Raw genomic sequence first — 20,014 nt, 5'->3', positions numbered from 1 at the left:
TTCATACCCTTCGGAGTGTACTAATGCCCTAGGCACACACCCATGCACTAATGCACCCGTGCACCAATGCTCCTAGAACACACCTGTGCAATAATGCTCCATGCACACACCTGTGCACTAGCGCTCCAGGCATACACCTGTGCACTAATGGTCCAGCCACACCCTATGCATTAATGCTCTTGGAACACACCTGTGCACTAATGTCCCAAGCACACACCCAAGCACTAATCCTCCAAGTAACACACCCATTCTTTGCACAAACTAAATATGAATAAATACAGATAAGATGGCAAACATTGAATACGGATAAATACAGACGAAAACATAAATCAATAGCATACAACCGGGAGCCCTAATTATAATCCACCCCTAAACACTACACTGGTCTCCTCCATGCAGCCTGAGCAGCCACTCTCCAAAAGGACTCACCTACAAACAGCACAAAGTACAACTTAATACTGGAGTAACCTGGCTCTGTAAAAGATGCCCAAACCAAGCCGCAACTTGTGCCCGGGTTATAGGGCAAGGGGTGAACCCTGACCCCCAAGCCACCACATATTTATTATTATATGATATTTCGTTAAATTATAATCTTATTTATTATAAGTCACATTAAAACAGAATCATAACAACATATTTTAGAATGAAAATACTAAGCTTCCATTGAAACACAATGGAGTGAGAGAACAAGGAGCCGAATTTAAGAGTGTAAATACTGCTTACGGGGGGGGGGGGGAGAGGGAGTACAGCGCCTCGATGGCCTTGTCTGAATGCAGTGCCTGCCATACCAACAGCCAGAACTCTGTGTCCTGACCCTGCCTTGCACACGCCTGCACCCAAACGCAGTTAAACTACCGCCGCGCCGGCTCTCAACAAATTGGCAAGAAACTAAATAAATATACCGAAGGTGATCACAGGACACCACTGCAAGACACGGAGAGAGGAACAGGAAGCTAGTTCTAAGACGACTAATTTTTTAGATCTGACAATCATGAATACAGGAAATAATAATCGCAGTGTAATTATTTAGGCAGCCAAAACGTCACCTATAAAAGTACAGGCTGATAGAATACATATTCTAGATATGGGCTCACAGCAGTGGTTTTTGAATAGTCTTTGATGAGGGCACTGTTTATCCCATGCATTCAGTACATAGCATGAGTGTGGAGTCGCAGCCGGCATGACGGCTGGTGGGGGAGGGAGAGTAGCATGGGTTCATGGGGGGGAGCGGCCCGGTAATAAAATAAAATAAAACTTATCTCTAACTTTCCACGTTTTTGTAGAACGTTCTCTATGTGTAGACCGGGTCCATGCTTTTGGTCCATCGTACCGGGTCTGTGATCCAGTAATCTGCCAGCTTCAACGTACATGGTATTTTTGGCTTCTACAAATATTCTACTTACTCCACGACTTCTACAAATATTCAGCATAAAACACACAAAAAATCAACTCTTTATGCTGCGACTGCGAGGAAATATGCTGACACCCTGATCCAACCTTGCCTCATGTGAATATTGAAAGCAAAATCGCTGGCGTGACTGCTAACGTGCTCTTGATCAACGAGCGTCTGTGTCCCTAAATCTGAATCATGATTCCATCAGAGCAGCCACTCTCATGTCCAAGTGCTTCCCTGTTCTGTTATCGACCTGTAAACATTCAATTCAATACACGTAAGGGCCACTGCAGAAACCTACGGAAGAGGCAATTAACACATATATCTAAGGCACTGTAGCATATTAGTGTGTTAAAAATTTTAATCATTTGCTTAATTCAGGATTGCATTTCTAGGTGAACTTTTCTCAACTTATTTTCTCAGTTTTGTAAAACACACAAAGGGAGGAAATACCAAATATACAGAATTGTATGCTTTTAGTAGATTTCAGAAGAAAGCATACATTTGTTGTTTTCAATCTTACTCTGCATCTATGGTTGCCTCCTCCCCACCCACCTTCCCACATCAATGAAACCCCACGGTCTAACCCTAAAACGGTACCTGTGACAAGTCGCGGCTCGTGTCGTGTGGTGGGGGGGGGGGTGTCGCGCGGGAGTGTTTTTAAAAAAAAAAAAATTCCTACCTGTCCTGAGCAGGTCCGGTCCGCGCTGCCTCGCCTCAGGTCCGTTACTTCTGGCGCCGCCGCCTACACACTCACTCACTGGAACAGGCGCAGCCCATCTGACCCCTCTCAGCCAATCCTGGTGCTGGAGCAGCACCAGGATTGGCTTAGAGCAGGCTTACGCTACGCCCGCCTACCCATTACGAGACCGAGTTTTGAGCCTTGGCTCAACCTCGCTCTCCTAATGGGCATGCGCCAGATTCGGGAAACACTAGTGCGCATGACTGGGCACGGTGCAAAAATCGCCCTCCGTCCCCACTCATGCGCACTTGTGTGCTGCTGGCTGCCTGTCAGTCAACATGACGCCAGACCGCCCACCCCCTTCAGACTCTGAAGGGGGTGGGCGGTCCAACGTCAGACTGACTGACAGTTCTCCCTCACCGAGGAAGCTGAGGGCGCGAGGCGCGGAGGCGCGGGCGGGGGGGCAACGCCCCAACGCCCCCAATGGACGGACCGCCACTGGGTGGGAGGCCATCTGCTATCTAGGAAGTAAATCTCTGTGTGCCGCATATTTTAAAAGGATGGCCTTCCTATTATGATGGCTCTCTTATTTTACTCCGGCCGCCTTAAAAAAAAGATTCCCAGAAGTAGTGCTTTCGCTGTCAGATAGATGGGGGAGGTGGATGGCACCATACTTTTTATGCATGTCCAGGGCTGAGGCTTTTTTGGGAGGCAGTTTTTTTTTATATCAAGCAAGCAATCAGAAAGAGTGTCTTGTTCGAGGCCGAAGCTGCTCTGTTTGGATTTTGCAGAGATGGAACGGTGCTATCCGAGGCCGAAAAAGCCTTTGTATTTATTTCCTGCAAAATTGGAAATCTAGTGAAGCTCCCTCTCATTTGAAATGGTTCAATAAAATGAAAAGAACCCGAAAATTCAAAGAAGCTTATGCTAGACAGGTAGGGGCTACTAGGAAATTTGAAAAAAATTGGAAGTTTCTGAATGAATTAGAAAAACTCAAAGAGGGATCTCAACACTCGGGTTGTTAAATCGATGTAGCAGCTCTCATTATAAGGCATTAGCACATTTTTCATGGCACCTTAGAAGCACTTACACTTTTCTAGTTGTTGCACTTTATAGAATGATGTATTCTGTATTCTTTTTTATTAGTTAACAATGTTATTAGCCGCTACAGTCATAATCTTTCTTTTTAATAAGATGTTGTAGTTATGACGACTTTGGGTGATAAGAAGGCACTAGCACTTTATTGGTATTGCACTTTAGATGCACGAGTAACTTTCTTCTGTGCTGCTGCTTTTTAAGATAAATTTGCACATTGTTAATTTGTGAATGAGTATATGACTAGCTGCTACAGCTATAGCTTTTTTCATTATTGTGTATTGAGTGGCTATCGTTTCAGTTTTTGTACTAACTGGTTTTAATAATGATTTTAAATATACTATGTATTTCTTGAACCTAATGCTCTGCTCAATAAAAAATAAAAAATAAAAAAGCCCCAGTTACATTACACAGGGTCAGGTTAATTTTTTTGTTTTCAGTTGCACGGAGATTAGGTGATGCCACCACCGCCCCTGTTTATTCATTATTTACCCACTACCCAGTGCTTAATTTGAGCCAGTGGTTTCTGGGGCTCAGCACCGACACTTAATCATCAACACTGGCACTTTACATTAGCATTATTTAAGGACATTTATGGGGAGATTAAGTAATTTTCAAAGCATGGCGATTCATTCTACCTAATCTTTTATACCTCGTACTCATTGTTTGAACTTGCATACCCAGCACACGTCACAAAGAAAAAAATGAGAGTGCTGCACTGCGGAAGAAGAAGACACATTAAAGGTAATGAAAAACACATATCTTATACGAGACTCCTCTGCTTTGGCCCCTAAGACAGCGCTCGCTTGCTGCAGATGAGTGAAACAGACAACGTGCACACATTTTGATTATGGGTTGAGACCATTTAAAGAGCTCATCTCATACAAACAAATTAACCACTGGTTTCAGCTACTAATGTTGAGCAGACGCCGAACCTTGAGCCTGGTTCCCCAGCTCCGAGGTCAGTAGCTCTGGCCATTGCACCACATTCTCGCCCCACTTTCGATTTTGTTTTAGGAAGTGCTAACAGGAGAAATGGGCTTGTGCACGCTGCCTCCTGACGAGAGCCCCAGCACTTATTTTTTAACAAATTAACCACTGCCTCTACCTGACAAATGGGAGCAGCATTCATTCCTCCCACCTCCTCCCATGTTGCTGCATGCCCGCCCGCTGCCTCTTCCTGCCGTCCTTATCCTCTCCGAGCTCTAATTTCAAAGCACATTCATGACAGCTCACCAGGGTCTGTGAGGCATTTTTTATCATATACTGCGAACTCGCGAGACCCAAAGGTGTTGGAGCGCTTTACGTGAGCGCTAGTTATATTACAAAATGTCAGATTCATTTTTGGGGGTATTTTTATAGAGCGCAAACTCGACTGACCCAAAGGTACAAAAGCACCAGTTACATTACACAAGGTTAGGTTCATTTTTTTGTTTTTAGGTGCACGGAGATTGCATGATGCCGACGCAGCCCAAGTTTTTTTTCATTATTTCCTCTCGACCTGAAAAATGGGAGCAGAATCATCCCTCCCACCTACTCCTGTGTCGCTGGATGCCTGCCTCGCTGCCTCTTCCTGACATCCTCCTCTCAGAACTCTAATTTCAAAGCACATTCAAGGCAGCTCCCCAGGGACTGTGAGACATTTTTTATTACATATTGTGAACTTCAGCAACCCAAAGGTGCTGGAGCGCTTTACATGAGCACTAGTAACGTTACACAAGGTCAGATACATTTTTGTGGGTATTTTACTAGAGCGCGTACTTGATCTACCTAAAGGTATTGGGGTGCTTTACAAAAGCACCAGTTTTGTCACACAAGGTCAGGTAAATTCTTTTGGTTTTAGGTGCTCGAAGATTAAGTGATGCAGATGCTGTCCATGTTTATTCCATTATTTCCCCTCTACCTGACAACTGGGTGCATGTTGATGTTGTTGCTAGGTCCAGTGCTCCTATACCCTTAGGTGGCTGGGACAGAGAATGGGGCCGGGGATTTGCTGGTAAGCAGTGTTTTGAATGGAAAACTCTGTAGAAGGGTGCCTGGTGAATATAGGCCTTGGGAAGGAGGAATGTGAAGTCTCCGCCATTGGAAAGTACTTTACTGCTTTTTTTCATAGGCTGTTCAATACTCTAGTGATGCAGTCGCACACAGAATGTTATAGTGTTGTTGACTTGCATCAAGGCACTTATCTTTCTGTCTGTGCATTAAAAAGCCTTGGAATGTTTCTATAAATGTTTCCTGAGGCAAGCATGTATTCCTGAATCACACTTCATGACCCAGTGTGTAGAAACTGTATAGCTCTTCAATCCCTGGCGGCACATCACCCAGGATAATGTGCTGCATGCCAAACACCTATGAGGTCCCAAAGGCGAGACCTATTGGCTATGTTATGTTATAAAGAGCTTGTAGCGCGCACAAATACTCTAGAGTGTCCTGGCGCGGTAGTGAGCTGGGGGTGGAGCAAGCAAGAGCCATATATACTAAACCAATACTTGTGATTCTAGCTACTAACCCTATATCCCCCGCCGCACATGCAATAGGAACACCACATTTGTCGTTTGTGCTGCTGGAACGGGCATGGTAGTGGTCATCATCTGCAACCAAAGCTCATTGTTAATCTACCCCTATGACTTTGCCGGCTGTAGGCACCTCCTAACTCCTCATTGTATCCTAACCAGGCCAATCCCCAAATCTTATCTAGCCCATCCTAATCACATCTGAGTATTTGAACAGAACCACACTGGTCTCCAGGTACTTCTAAAAATAAATTCTTGAGTAAATTGTAAATGATGCTGTTCATGTGCTTAGTAACGGCCGGTGTTTGTAACGAGTGGCGGGCAGCTGGGCAAACAAGCGGGGGGCAGGTGAGAGGGGACATAGGGGTCGCAAAGTGAGGGGGGGCAAAATAAAAAATACAGATAATAAACAAAACTTACCTTCAGCTGGCCGAGTGGCGCTCCTCTGCTCCTCTTCTTTGGCACAGGCTCCCAGAATGCCTTGCGACCAGTCGTGAAGCTGCTCTCGCATGCGAGCAGCTTCAGGATTCGACTGAGCGCCCTGAATTGGTGCTCGAGGACAGGCTGGGAGTCTGTCAGGGGTGTAACACAGGCCCCCACAGCCCCTGCGGTGCGGGGTGGCCCCAAGCTCCAGGGGGCCCCCTCAGCACAGCACTCTTGCCGGAGAGCTCCTGATTGAGCTCGGAGGGGGCCCCTTCACGTTCTTTGCAGGGAGGCCCCCTCAATTTTCGTTATGCCAGTGGAGTCTGTGCCTGCTTTCTCCAACCCCAGCAAAGCAGCTGGGGTTGGAGAGAGCTTCACTGCACATGACGGTTTGACCAGCCTGAGACAGCAGGCCAAACCCGCATGCGTAGTGAAGGGAGTGCGCTGCCACTCCCCGGAGGAGCCGCTGTTGCTGCTGTAATTGTAGGCCCTCTTGTCTTCATCACCAACTACCTCTCTTCTGCCTTTGAATGCTCCTCAGCTCCCTATGGAGAAGTTCGAATATGTCAACATATTTGCTGGAATTTTCCAGCTATTCCTTATTTAACAACTATTTAACAAAAAGTTCCACAGATGCACCACTGATTGGTCCCGCTATAGTGCTGCAAATAATTTGTGATACTAAGCGAGCCATCAAAATATATTTTTATTGTAATCGTTTTTAAATTGCAAGTTTGTGCTTCACTCCATTGTAACGTGATTGTAGAGCAGTGTAACAAAACCATTATTTCATTCATCAAGTGTAATATTAATTACTCAATAGCCCTAGCAAAGAAAATAGAAATGCACAGGTTAATCTAAAGAAAAAACAGAAGACAATGGTCAGGCAATCGGATGCATTTTATCATTAAACATCGGGTCGCATGTGGTCCAATACTGCCCTCGCTGTAATTGCGCTCACATGCAGCAATATGCGAACAAACGACCTAATCATAAATTATTACCGCAGAGCCGGATTTAGACTACATCAAACTAATTGAAGTACAAGTCCATGTGACTCTGGTTATCGAGAATCACGTGGTGATATAGAACCCGACTGTCAAAAGCACAAAGCGTGTTTCAGTCAGGAAAAATAATATAAAATGACGGTGCACCGTGGAATGTTGCCCGTAGTTGGAAATACATCAAGAGTACAGCTAGCTCAAGGCAAAGTTCGAGGTTTGTTCAGGGTCGGCTTTAGCGCTGGTGGCGCCCTGTGCGACAAGTGCCCCCTCAATGACCACCTCTGCACGGATTCCCTCACCACCCCCCTTTAACAGTGCCCCTCAAGTCTCAAGAACCACTGTCTCTGGGATTCATTTAGTTTTATAGCACCACTCATACCAGTGTAAGGTGTCAGAGCACTTTACGTCACACACACATTGCACAGAGACAACCATAGGTGTGTAAATCAGTGTATAGGAAATGTTACATCAGACAGGACTACAAGGTGTAGAGTAGGAGTACTATGTCATCAATACTGGTAAGCAATATAGTTTAAGAGACCTTATTCTGGAAAAGCACAAATTCAGAATTTAAAATGTAACAGTATTGTTAGGGGTTCTCTTTAATAACAAGAATTGTTTTCTACCCAAATGAACCCTTTTGGCACGATTAGGATAATGAAAGACTGGGCAAGAAACATATAGCTCTAACATATACTTTGCAGTTTGCACACAGCTCTTTGAGGACAGTTAATAGCTCAATGTTCTATATTATGATTTTGACTTACAAACGATAAGTAACAAAAGGAGCTCTCTTATAGAAGCAGTAACTCACAGACCTATTTACATTACATACACTTTGTTATATGCATGGTACACGTTCTTAGCAGCAGGCATTTTAACCCTCTGCACTATCTTTGGTTGAGTCAAAACTTCCACTAGACAAACCTCTGGTCTCTTTCCAGGAAGAAGATAAATCACTGGAGTTATCTTGACGTTTTAATTGATGCCTACAAAACTTGCTGGAGGCCAGGAACGTGCCAGCAGGTTGATGCTTTTAAAATGATAATATTACTTGTGAAAATGACGCCCCCACCCCAAGTCAGCTCCCGGTGCAGTGGCACAGCTCGCACCGCGCTAGAGCCGGCCCTGGTTTTGTTTGACGTTGGACACAGCCACAATTTAGTTCCAGTGCACTGGAATGGTGTTAATGCGCAGGCTCATTTTGACTGATGAACTCGTAATATGCTGCTTAACCCTCTTGTCAGCATGATGTCTCTAATTTTGCATTTTGCGAGAACCGCAAGAAAGAGAACAAGGTTTCTGATCGCGTCTTACACGAAGGTGGCCATCTTAGAATGTGACTATGGTAAATCTCATATAGAACAAGCATTTGCAATGCAATCGGTCTCGCCTTTGGGACCCTATATGTATTTTTAGCTATGAAGCACATTAGCCTGGGTGCTGAATCATCTACTGTTCTTTAACGTGGAGGGAAAGTAAGCACCAAACTGCGTGACATGCCAGGTATGGGAACACAGGGAGAGAGATATTGCCTTTTAGCGGGAAATGGTATAGTCCAAAGCTCTGTTTTTAATATAAAAGCAGGACCTCTGTGGTCATATCACAAGTCCTAGGGCTGATCTCCAGAGCACACAAAGTACATACACATATGATATGGGAGTACCAGTATACCTTTGCCAACAGCTGAAGCGCTTACATGATGGCACTTATGTGAGGATAAGACATGGTAAGAAAGGGGAATTAACAGCTCCCTTCCCCGTAGAGAAAGGGGTGAGACAGGGATGCGTTCTAGCGCCGAATCTGTTCTCCCTCTTTCTAACTGGCTTAATTGAAACCCTCCTGGCAGTGAAGGACATAGATTCACCAAGGTTAGCGAACCGCAAAATACCTGCTTTAATGTTTGCGGACAATACGCTGCTCTTGCCCAAATCACCCATGGGTCTGCAGCGGGTATTGGAAGAGTTTACCCAATTTTGTAGGAAGAGGGATTTGGAGATAAATCTCCAGAAAACAAAATATATGGTCTTCCATGCCAATACCAGTAATTGCCCACACCCCCAAAAGGAAGGTAGGGCATTAGAGAGGGTGTCCATTTTTGATTATCTGGGTCTCACACTGAATGATAAGATGGATTGGGGGACCCTAATTAGGAAAGCCAACCTTAAATTAACACAGTCTATAGGGGGTATTTTAAAAGTACATAGAAATTGCACCCAAAGGTGGTGGGTCCTCCAGCCGAAATTTATAAGATCCAAGCAAGGGGAGCCTCAATTTATGGAGCTGAATTTTGGGGGACATTGTTCGTCTAACATTCTATCTGTAACAGAGAACATGTTCATCAGGCAGCTGTTAGGTCTTCCCAAAAGTACTCCCTTAACCCCACTAAGGATGGATCTGGGCATTGGCCCCATTACCGACTTAATTGCCTCCCGTCCACTCCTATTCTGGCGTCGCTTATGGAGCACGCCCGAGTTAGAAACGTATAGGGAGGAATTGAAGGATGTTATGTCCATACTTGGAGCTGGGAACCTACCTTGGTTGTCTTATATTAGGAGTACATGCCACGCAATGGGGAGGGCAAACGTGTGGCTAACACCAGAAGAGACCTTCCCCTCTGTCCCTAAAAAATCCTTATCCCTCGCCTTTAAAGAATACAAATTTGCTCACCTGTCCCAGAGTATGAATTCTTGCTGCCTGACCTCTAGGTTTCTGGATACCAAACAGCATTACAAGTTGGAGTTGGCCCTTGACAGTATCCAACCTTTTATGGCAAATAAATTGTTTTTACAATTTAGACACGGGACGTTCCGGCTCCAGCCATTCACAAACAAATGGAAGGGAGCCACCAAACTAGATTGCCCTGGGTGCACTTTGACAGAAGAAACATAACTCCATGTTATACTTTTCTGTCCTGCCTACAGAAGATCTAGGTTCAAGTGGGTCATCCAACTTTGTAGAATCTGGGGCTTAGAAATTACATCGAGGTCTTTAGGCTACTGAAATATGAGACACATCCATTATTTGTAGTCGCAATCTCCAAATTCTTATTCGCGATGTGGTGCACACGTAGATGCATTATAAAGGGAAAAAAAGCTGGGTAATATTCAACAGTGCCTTCTTACTAACTGTCAGTGATTTGAATCTGCAAATATCTCCAACTTGGGAAATTGTCTTGATATTTTTCTACTAATTTTAATGTTTTATTTTTAAATTATCTTTTTAAAAGAATTTATTTTGATATTTTACTGTCTCAAATGTCTTTTACCCCTGCTTACAAGATAACCTGGCTACAGCTGATGCATAGGATGGTTAATCAAAGGGTGTGGAGTAGTAGTGGGGTTCGAAAATAAGTTATAAAATTGTAGTATATCGTCCATGGTTTTAATGGTCTTCAGTATCATCATTTTAATATTCAATTGTCGGGCACTATAAACTTTGTAAATCATGTACTGTTATAATTATGTGCTTTTATGGCTGTATAGCCGAAATAAAGTTTTTTGACTGACTGACTGACTGACATACACATATACGTATATATACTAAAGTATATATACTAAAGTATATACTAAAGTATAGACAGGTGGTTTTGAATGCTCCACCTAAAACCACATTGTCTAATAGGTTTCTAAAATATGAACACATTTATGTGACAATTGCAGTCTTACAGGTTGAGTGAAATTTAAATGAAATGGTGGAACAATGTGAGCTTGAATATAAAAATGCAACTTCTCAAAACTTGGCTATCTGAATGAAGATGGTTAAGACTATGGGGGATACATTCAATGATAGAGCCACTTTTGGAATATACTATAGAAAAACCTACAAAAGTAGAGTGGACAAGGGAGTAGCCAGAAAAATAAAATAGCCGCCTCTTTGAACTAAAGCCCTGATGCCACCAAGCAATTGAAGCAAGTGAGCCGAACCCTCCATAGAACAGCTTCCTTGTGTATTCCATCCATGCATCTATCCATTCATTCTTTCACCCTTCGATCCACCTACAGATATCCACTATTTCACCTTTACATTCTGTCATCCATTCATTCTTTCATCCATCAGTCTTTCCCCATTCCATCCATCATTCACCCATCACCATCCAAGCAGCCATCCATCTATCCATTCACTTTGTCATCCATTCACCCATCCATCCATCCATCGTACTGTCCATCCACTCTGCCATCCACCCATCCATTCATGCTGTCATCCATCAACTCTGCCATCCATTGATCCTTCCACTCTGCCATTCACCCGATCTGTCATCCATCCACTCTGTTATCCATCCATGTAGACACTCTGCCATCTAGCCCTGCACTCTTCCATCAATCCATCCATGCATGCATTCATCAGTTCATCCATCCATTCAATGTGTCGTCCATCCATTCATCCACTCTGCCATGATCCACTGCAATTCATCAATTTTTCCACTCTGCCATCTAACAATCCACTCTGCCATCCATCCATCTATCCACTCTGCCATCCACCTCCCATCCACTATACCATCCATCCATCCACTTTGGCATCCATCCAATCAGCCATCCACTCTGCCATCTATCTGTCTGTTCTGCAAATTCATCTACGCATCCATCGATTCACTCTGCCATCCATCCACTCTACCATTCATTCATGAGTCCTCCCTCTCTACTGTCCACCCATTCATCCACTCTGCAATCCATCAATCCACTCAGCCATCCATCCATCCATCCATTCTGCCATCCATCCATTCACTCTGACATCCATCCACTCTGCCATCCACTCATCCACCCATCCTTCATCCACCCACTTAGTCATCCATCCATTCATCAATCCCTTTACTCTGCCATCGTTTCACCTGTTCATCCACCTATCCATTCACTCGTCCATCCCTTTACTTTGCCATTTTCACCTGTCCACCCACCTATAGTTCACTCATCCTTTCACCCACTCATTCCTCCACATACTCTTTCATCTATCTACTCATTCATTCATACTTCCTTCTTTTCACCCGTCCTTCCAGTACTCCTTCTTTCTTCCCCTGTTCAAGTTACCCACCTGATGTTTTTCTGTGCTCCTGCTAAAGGAGTATATTAGTGATCTCTGGTATTTGTAACGGGCCTCACACCTGGCATACGTCTGTTCCAGGACAGGTCTCTCTGCCGAATTCTCCTCTCTGCCCACAAAAAGGGACAAAACACAGATTATATGATAAAAACTATTGTGTTGGAAAGCTGCATGATGCCTTCTAGACATTTTATGTATAAAAACATGACATTTTAATTCTGTTGTTTAAACCTTTCAATTGAATAGTGCCAAGTGTTTTCATCCCAGTGATTTCCAATTGCAGTAGACTTTTCTTCATATTCTTACCCAATGTAGGATTCAATAATTCCAATATCTCAGCTGGCTTACATGGTGTGTTAACTCCTGGGAATGGACATCTATGCTTGATTTGACCTTGCATTTTCAAATGCTACTCTTCTGTTGATTGATTTGGAGCTACGTTTTCGAACACTTTTACCAAACTATAAGAGTCCACAATGGCATTTTCAATGTTCATTTATAATGTACATGTGTTATGTGTATTTGTAAAGCGCACTATCACCCGCGAGGGTATAATGGTGATGAGCAGGTGTGAGTGCCTAGCCCTGCCTGCGGTAGGTTGGCTAATGGAAAATCCCGGTTTTCAGCTTCTTGCAGAATTCAAGAAGAGAGGATGAGGCTCTGATGTTGTGTTGGAGGTCGTTCCGTGCTTTAGGAGTGATGTAAAAGAACACCGTCCTCCTGATCTGATCCTGGGCAAGCGTGGGATGAGTACGAGCAGGAGTCCTGTGGAGCCGAGGTGTCTGGGTGATTGGTTGAAGGAAAAGAGACTGTTCAGGTAGGTGGTGCCTGAGTTGAGTAGTGCCTTGAATGTGTCTGTGAGGAGTTTGAATTTAGCGTATTTGTGTATCCGGAGCCAGTGTAGTTCCCTGAGGTGTGGTGTGAAGTGAGTTCTGGGTGGGAGTTTGTGGTTGAGTTTGGATGCCGAGTTCTGGAGGGTTTGTAATCTTTTTGAGAGTTGCTTGGTAATCCCAATGTAGAAGGTGTTCCCATAGTCCAACCTGCTGGTGACTAGGGTGTGAGTAATTTTTCTGAAGTTGCTTCGAAACCATATGTACATTTTCATCACCATTTTCACTGTGCGGAAGCAGGATGCAGTGATGTACTTGACTTGTGTGGTCATGCCCGGTTTACTGTTGATAATTATTCTGAGGTTACTGGCGTGGGCTCTGGGTATGCTTATGGGTACCAGTTCGACTCACCACCAGTTGGAGTTCCATGGTGTGGTGCTCTTGTCGAAGATCACTACTTCTATCTTGTTGGTGTGCTTGAGACAGTTGGCTTTCATCCAGTTAGTAACTTTGGTCATGCAAGCGGTAAACTTGTTTCTTGTGTTGGGAATCTTGTCCGAAATGTAAATTATGAACTGCGTGCTGTCTGTGTAGGAGAGGATGTTGATGCGTGCGCAGATCATTTTGGCCAGAGGGATTATGTATGAGTTAAAATGGATAGGGCTGAGCGATAAGCCTTGGGACACTCTGCAGATAAGATTGCAGGCTTCCAAGGGATAAGGTGTCAGGCTGGCAACCTGTGTTCTATCCATTAGAAAAGGAGTAGATCCATCAGAGAGCAGGTGACTGGATGACAATCTCATGAATGCGCCTGTTACGGATGGGGTGTGGATTGTGTCAGATGCTGCAGATAATTCCAGGAGAGTGAGGGCTGCCTTGTCTCCTCTATCAAGGATCATGCAGATGTAGTCTGTGGCGATGGTGAGAGCTGTGTCTATACTGCGCTTGGGCCTGAATCCAGACTGCGTGATGTTGAGGAGCTGGTGTTTTCTGAGATGGTTGGTGAGGCATCTGTTGTTTAGTTTCTCTAAGACTTTTGCTGGGTATTGTAGTACGGATATGAGTCTGTAGTTGGATAGCAGATGGTTTTCTGGAGAAGGGGCATGTTTCGAGGTGTCTGGGAACGTGGCTGAGTCAATGGAGGCACTGGGTGTTAGTGCTTCGCTGATCGGTATGAGTCCTTTGGTGAAAGCGTGCTAGGGGCAAGGGTGAGATGAAGCCCTGAGTGGATGGTCTTCATTGTAGCAACTATTTCGATAGTGGTGACGGCAGGCCAGGAGGTAAGGGTATGTTCATTGGCCTTGATTGGAATTTGAGTAGCGACAGTGATGGGGTCAGTTTTAGGGTCGAAGTTGCTGTGTATGGAGGTGATTTTGTTACAGAAGAATTCCAAGAGATTGTTGCAAATGTGTGAGCGGGTGATGATGCTTGGTGTTCTGTATCTGCTAGTGGTAGCATCTTAGGGCTGATTTGAAAATGTTTTTATCTACAGTGTCTCGACTTGTTCTGCATTTGTGCTCCAGTTGCTGGCAGTGGTGATTTGTCAGCCTGAAATCCTCTGTGTGTCATCCTACCTGTGGTCAGGCTCTTGCCGTTGGGTTGCACTTGAGGAAAGCTGGGTGTCGGCACATGCGGTGATCCAGCTGTTGAGGTTTTTGATGGCTTTCAGCAAGTTGCTTGTGTGCTTGGGCCAATGCTCAGAGAGGGTCAAAGTCAACTCCTCTCCTAGGATGCTTTTTTAACTGTGACCGGCAGTTCTTGTGTTGGTAGGTCTGCGATGGTTGTGGGATGAATATGCTAAAACTGACGAAGGCGTGGTCTTTCCAAATCATAGTTGCTGTTTTGCCAACTGTGATGTTGCTGGTTGAGGAGAACATTGGGCCCAATAGGTATCTGGCATTGTGGGTTGGTTTAGTAACGTGCTGAGTGAGGCCAAGGTTTCCTAGGTTTTCTAGAAGGGCCATAGAGTTTGGGTGGATGTGGTCTTCTAGGTAAAAGTTAAGGTCTCTGAAGAGGATGAAGGTGCTGACGTTGATGATGAGGGGTGCGAAAAAAGTCTGTGATGTTGCTGGCAAAATTGGTGCACTGTCCTGGTGGTCTGTATACGAGGGTTCCACCCACGGAGAAGTTGGTGGTGATCCGTATCTTGAATGTGAAGTGTTCCATGTAGCTGGTGGGTGTTAGAAATGGGGGTCTCTATTTGGCAGAGGTATGCACCTTGTCCAAGTCGAGACCCTTCCTTCTAGTCAGGGTAAGGAGATTGCACTTCTAAAATAACCCCTGCTCACCCCCATGGTAGCTTGACATAAGAAAACAGGCTTATCTCAGAGGCAATGTGAAAAGCATTTGCACCTAACACACAGTAATACAGAGGAAACACTACAAAAGGATACCACACCAGTTTTAGAAAAATAGCCAGTATTTATCTGTGTAAAACAAGACCAAAACGATAAAGATCCAACATGCAGTAATCAAAATAAACATATAGCAAAAATAGACTTAAAATACAGTTACTTGAAGTCGATAGCTCCGTCCGGGGCTATCACAATGTCATGAACAAACACATCCAACAGTTCAGTCCGACTGCGGCATAGCGGGCCAGCTATGGTGTTGGGAAAACCTGCAAACAGTATCTTGGAAATGCAGGGTGCCATACACCTTGTGATGGGATCAGAATATGCAGCGTCAGCAGGCGTTGGCTTCGGAGGTCGGGCCCTTGAAGTTAATCGCATTGCAGATAAAACTCCGTTAGGGTGACGTCAGGTAGGTTGGCAGGCTTCGGGGTTGCGGTGCAAATTGCAGCTTTTTGGTGTGCTTTGCCCTCAGGTCACGGTGCATGCAGGCAGCGGCTCGGTGACGGCGTCCAGCAGTGTTGGTGAGACCGGGGCTGTGGTACGAAGTGGGGAGGTGCTTGTTGCGCTGCTAGCAGGTCATGGTGCAAGCAGCGGCTTTGTCATTGCTGAATCGCTGTCGACGGTAGACAATCTGGATCCGATTGCACCGACATCGGTGGACCAAGGTTGTGGTGTGGGACAGGGCGGTGCGTCGAGTAACTTACGAGCGGTGCTCCCAGCCTGTGGCGCAGGCAGCGGCATCAATATCGGCATGGAACAGCGGCATTTGCGATACCAAAGCGGCGATGTGAAGTGAGGCGGTGCGGAGTGCAGTGCCCTCAGGTCGCAGTGCAAGCAGCGACTCAGCGGTGTCGTCGTTGATGAGACCAGGCTTGTGGTGTGAAGCGGGTCAGTGCTCTGTGCGGTGCCAACAGGTCACAGGGCCAGCAGTGGCATAGTTGAAGGCGCCGAGTTGCTTTTCCGTCTGTGGCAGCTGAAACACACTGTTCCAGAAGCAGGTACCCAGAGGATGGTGAAGTCTTTGGTGTGCCTGAGACTTCCAACAGGAGGCAAGCTCTACTTCAAGCTTGGAGAAACTTTGGAAAATAAGTTGTAGGAAGTTCAGTACATTCCTTTCACTGTCCAAGACAGAAGCAGCCACTGCAGGCCAACACAGTAAAGCACACAGCAAAGTGGTAGTTCCTCCCCACAGCTTCTCCAGCTCTTCTTCATGGCAGGTTCCTTAGTCCAAATGAGTTCTAAAGTTCTGAGGTAAGGGCCCCAATATTAATACTACTATTCCCTTTCAGGTTTTAGGCAGAAAGTCCTTGAGTTCAGTAGAAACCAGTTCTGTCCTCCCTGAGCTAGGTAGGAGGAGACAGCATTGTGCAGAGCACACATAGCCTATCCCGGTGCTAGCGAAAACTCCTCCCACCACTCTAAATGCAGAAAGATCTATTCAGCCTGGCTATAAGTCACCCTGGAAAGGCAGGACACACCTCACCCCCCTTATGAATGTCTAGTGTGAATGCACATCCCCAGGTCCTGTCACTCCAAAACCTGATGATGAATACACAAACAGGCAGAGGCACACAGGATGATTAAGTAAGAAAAGGCCCACTTTCTGAAAGTGTCATTTTTAAACACACCATTTAAACACCACCTTCACTAAAATGTGTTATTAAATTCTGAGTTCAGAGAGCTTAAACTCCATTTCTCTATCTTGTCCCAGTGGAAAGTTAAACTTGCAAGAGGTCACAAGGCAGCTCCCATGTTAACCTATTGGAGCGACAGCCTTGCAATAGTGAAAAACTAAATGCACAGTATTTCACTATCAGGACACGTAAAACACACTACCACATGTCCTTCCTTTCACATACACTGCAGCCTGCCAATGGGGATACCTTGGACTTCCCTTAGGGGTAACTTACATGTAAGAAAAGGGCTGGTTTGGGCCTGGCTAGTGTGGACACTTGCCAGGTCGACATGGCAGGTAAAACTGCATGCAGACACTGAAGTGGCAGTCTGAGACACCTTTGAAAGGCTACTTGTGTGGATGGCACAACCAGTGCTGCAGGCCCACTAGTAGCGTTTGATTTACACACCCTGGGTACACCAATGCACATTACTAAGGACTTACTAGTAAATCAAATATGCAAATCAGAGAAAAGCAATCATAACACAATTTTACAGTAGGAGCACTTGCATTTCAGCACTGAACAGAAAAACGCACAGAGACACTAAAACAGCAGAAACTAAGTCAAAAACAGGAGGTGAAAAAGCAAAAAGTCTGGAAATAATCCTGCCAAAAATGCCAAGTCCAACATGCGGGTATCCATGTAGATTGTGCAGCTGATGGTATCTTTGAGTATGATAGCGACTCCACCTCTGGGCTTGAGCTGACGTTCTTGCCTAATGATCTTGTAGCCAGCAGAGATGGCTTGTAGCGATGCCCAGTTCGGAGGTTGGGTTTAACCATGTTTCTATGAGAAGGAGCAGGTCCAGAGCATGGTCGTTCAGTAGGTTTCATATCTCTGTGCCGTGTTTGGTGAGTGTACTTGTATGTGTGTTGGGAGTACCATGCATTCAAGTGTGGCATGTTGTTTCGGTGGTGTTTAGTCTGTGTGAGCATAAGTAGGTGGCTGGTTTGTGTGAGTGAGTGTGGTGCTGAGTTCTGTTGTTGCAGGAGTGGTGGTTGTAGGGTGTGAAGAGTGCATGAGAACTTGCAGAAGTCGCATGTGAATGCTCCTTCTGTGTTAGGTGGTGTGGTTTGATAGCAGTGTTGCGGCCAGGTTTTAAGAGCATGGAGGAATGCAGCAGGGTATTAGTGGGTACAGGGAGAACCAGGGTTCCTGGCCTTGGGCCTGATCCATGTGCAGACAGCCTTGCATTTGGGCATCCGCTGTGTCCATGCTTCAGTCACCATTAAATAGGTACTGGGAGGAGGCAGTGGCGGCTGGTGAAATATTAAACTGGCGAGGCAGAAACTACTGACACGTTTGAAAAATATAGTGATTGAAGGGGTGAAAACAGATAACATTAAGGAGCAAAGCGGTGACCAAGCACCTCTTTGGCAATGAGGGCCATAAGTGGTGAAGGTGCTGTGAAAGACCTCGTTACACCAGCAGTGCCATTCCCTTCAGATTGAAATCAATATTAAAGCACTAAAGCTGGTTAGGCCAGGCCTCCCCCACACCCTTTCCCCTCCCCCCACCCCCATGCCAGCAGAAGCAAATCGTCAGGGCCGGTTTAGAGCATACCTCTTGATCCCCCATGTTTGTTTTTAAAGTAAGTTTGAGAATTGCGATTCTCCTATTACCATGACTAGAGAATCTGGATTTCATTAAAGACACGGAGGCTAACATTATGCATATTTCTTTTAATGCAGTCTCCAAGCCGCATACATCATAAAGCAAAGGTTCCAGAGTAGAACGTTAACATCAATAAAAGACATGAGCCCATAACAATCTGCCTCTTTTTAAATGAAGTGTAGAGCAGGATAAGTTCCAGGAAAGGTCAAAATAACTTCGTTAATCATCAGTAAAAGAAGTAGATCAAGAACGATGAACATCCGAATGTCAGAATCCTGAAGTTTAAGAAAGATTATCTGTAAGAAAGAGAGAGAGATGCAAGTAATTCTGGAATAAATAAACGGTGAAGTGAGGAAACAATGTGATTAGGCAGAGGTATAACAAAGGACAATCATTAATAAAATTCATAATACATTTGATTACAAATATATCAGAAATGTTTAGACTACAAAATATACTTTGTGTTAGAAGTATCAAAGGGAAAGAGGAGGGGGAGATAATGTTAGCTTCCGTGTCTTTAATGAAATCCAGATTGATCGATGGTTTGTTGGCCACGGTTTTCCTAGCAGTATTCACACTGTTTTGGAGAAGTTGTATGGAGTTCATCTTCCTGATTTGAGCAAATTTGCCTTTCAACTAATTTGGGCCCCCAAATATAGTGACCTTTAATTCATTTAAGGCCTACTGACAGACGCCCTATTTCTACAGGTGCTCATCACTCTCTCCCACATCGTACGTTTCTCGGAGCTTCTGAAGCCCGTTCGTCCTTGACAACACATTGTGCCTACATGGCTTCTCCTTTAATCAGATATGGTAAATATAGTGATTCATATCTGCTTATGTCATCGTCTTAATTAATTTTGCACCTGACAATCCGCCCTTTCATTTCATCTTTAGGTGCCCCTCCATCTTCACTCCTACATTTGTCCTGAGGAAGCCCCCGCCAGTAAGGATTCGAAGAAACCTACATAGTTTCAGGGGTCGAAACGTCGACACGTTACTAATGCCAGTATTGCCAACAGCGCAGGTCGCACTGTGACTTTCTACTTTACATGGCTACATAATTGATTGCAATCTATCTGATAGGGGCTGTGGTAGGAATGTGTGGCATTGATTAGCATGCCCAACAATTTGATTGTGATACTCACTAGTAGTTTTTGTCACTTGCCTCACTACCATACTTAAATCACTTTCCTCCCTCCACATCCACTCAGCCGGGCACACCAATGATGGTTTTTAATGTTTTCTGTAAAATGTTTCCTTGAAGAATTTGCATCAATAACACTTGAGCACCATTTAACTCTTTTTTGATTCATTGTTTTTGATTTATCTTTATTGTTTCTATTTACACTGTATTGATGTAATAGTACTGGAACCACTCCGTTCTATACTG

At 44.8% G+C, this 20,014-nt stretch overlaps 1 protein-coding gene across 2 annotated transcripts in view; it reads left to right on the top strand.

Moving 5' to 3' along the window:
- The window catches only part of LOC146862015 (broad substrate specificity ATP-binding cassette transporter ABCG2-like), a 667,466-nt gene that overhangs the window by 5,287 nt on the left and 642,165 nt on the right, over nt 1-20,014 (top strand). The window contains exon 2 of one of the 2 annotated variants that reach the window (XM_085641175.1): nt 12,774-12,964. The exons of the other annotated variant lie outside the window; for it this stretch is intronic. The gene's annotated coding sequence lies outside the window, so the exon portion shown is untranslated. The remainder of the gene's footprint in view (nt 1-12,773; nt 12,965-20,014) is intronic. 2 annotated transcript variants of the gene reach the window in all.

This window comes from Triturus cristatus, chromosome 2_2 (assembly GCF_964204655.1).
Source record: "Triturus cristatus chromosome 2_2, aTriCri1.1, whole genome shotgun sequence".
Taxonomy (NCBI): domain Eukaryota; kingdom Metazoa; phylum Chordata; class Amphibia; order Caudata; family Salamandridae; genus Triturus; species Triturus cristatus.
The sequence above is the reverse complement of the archived record's forward strand: the minus strand, read 5'-3'. Positions and strand labels throughout refer to the sequence as shown.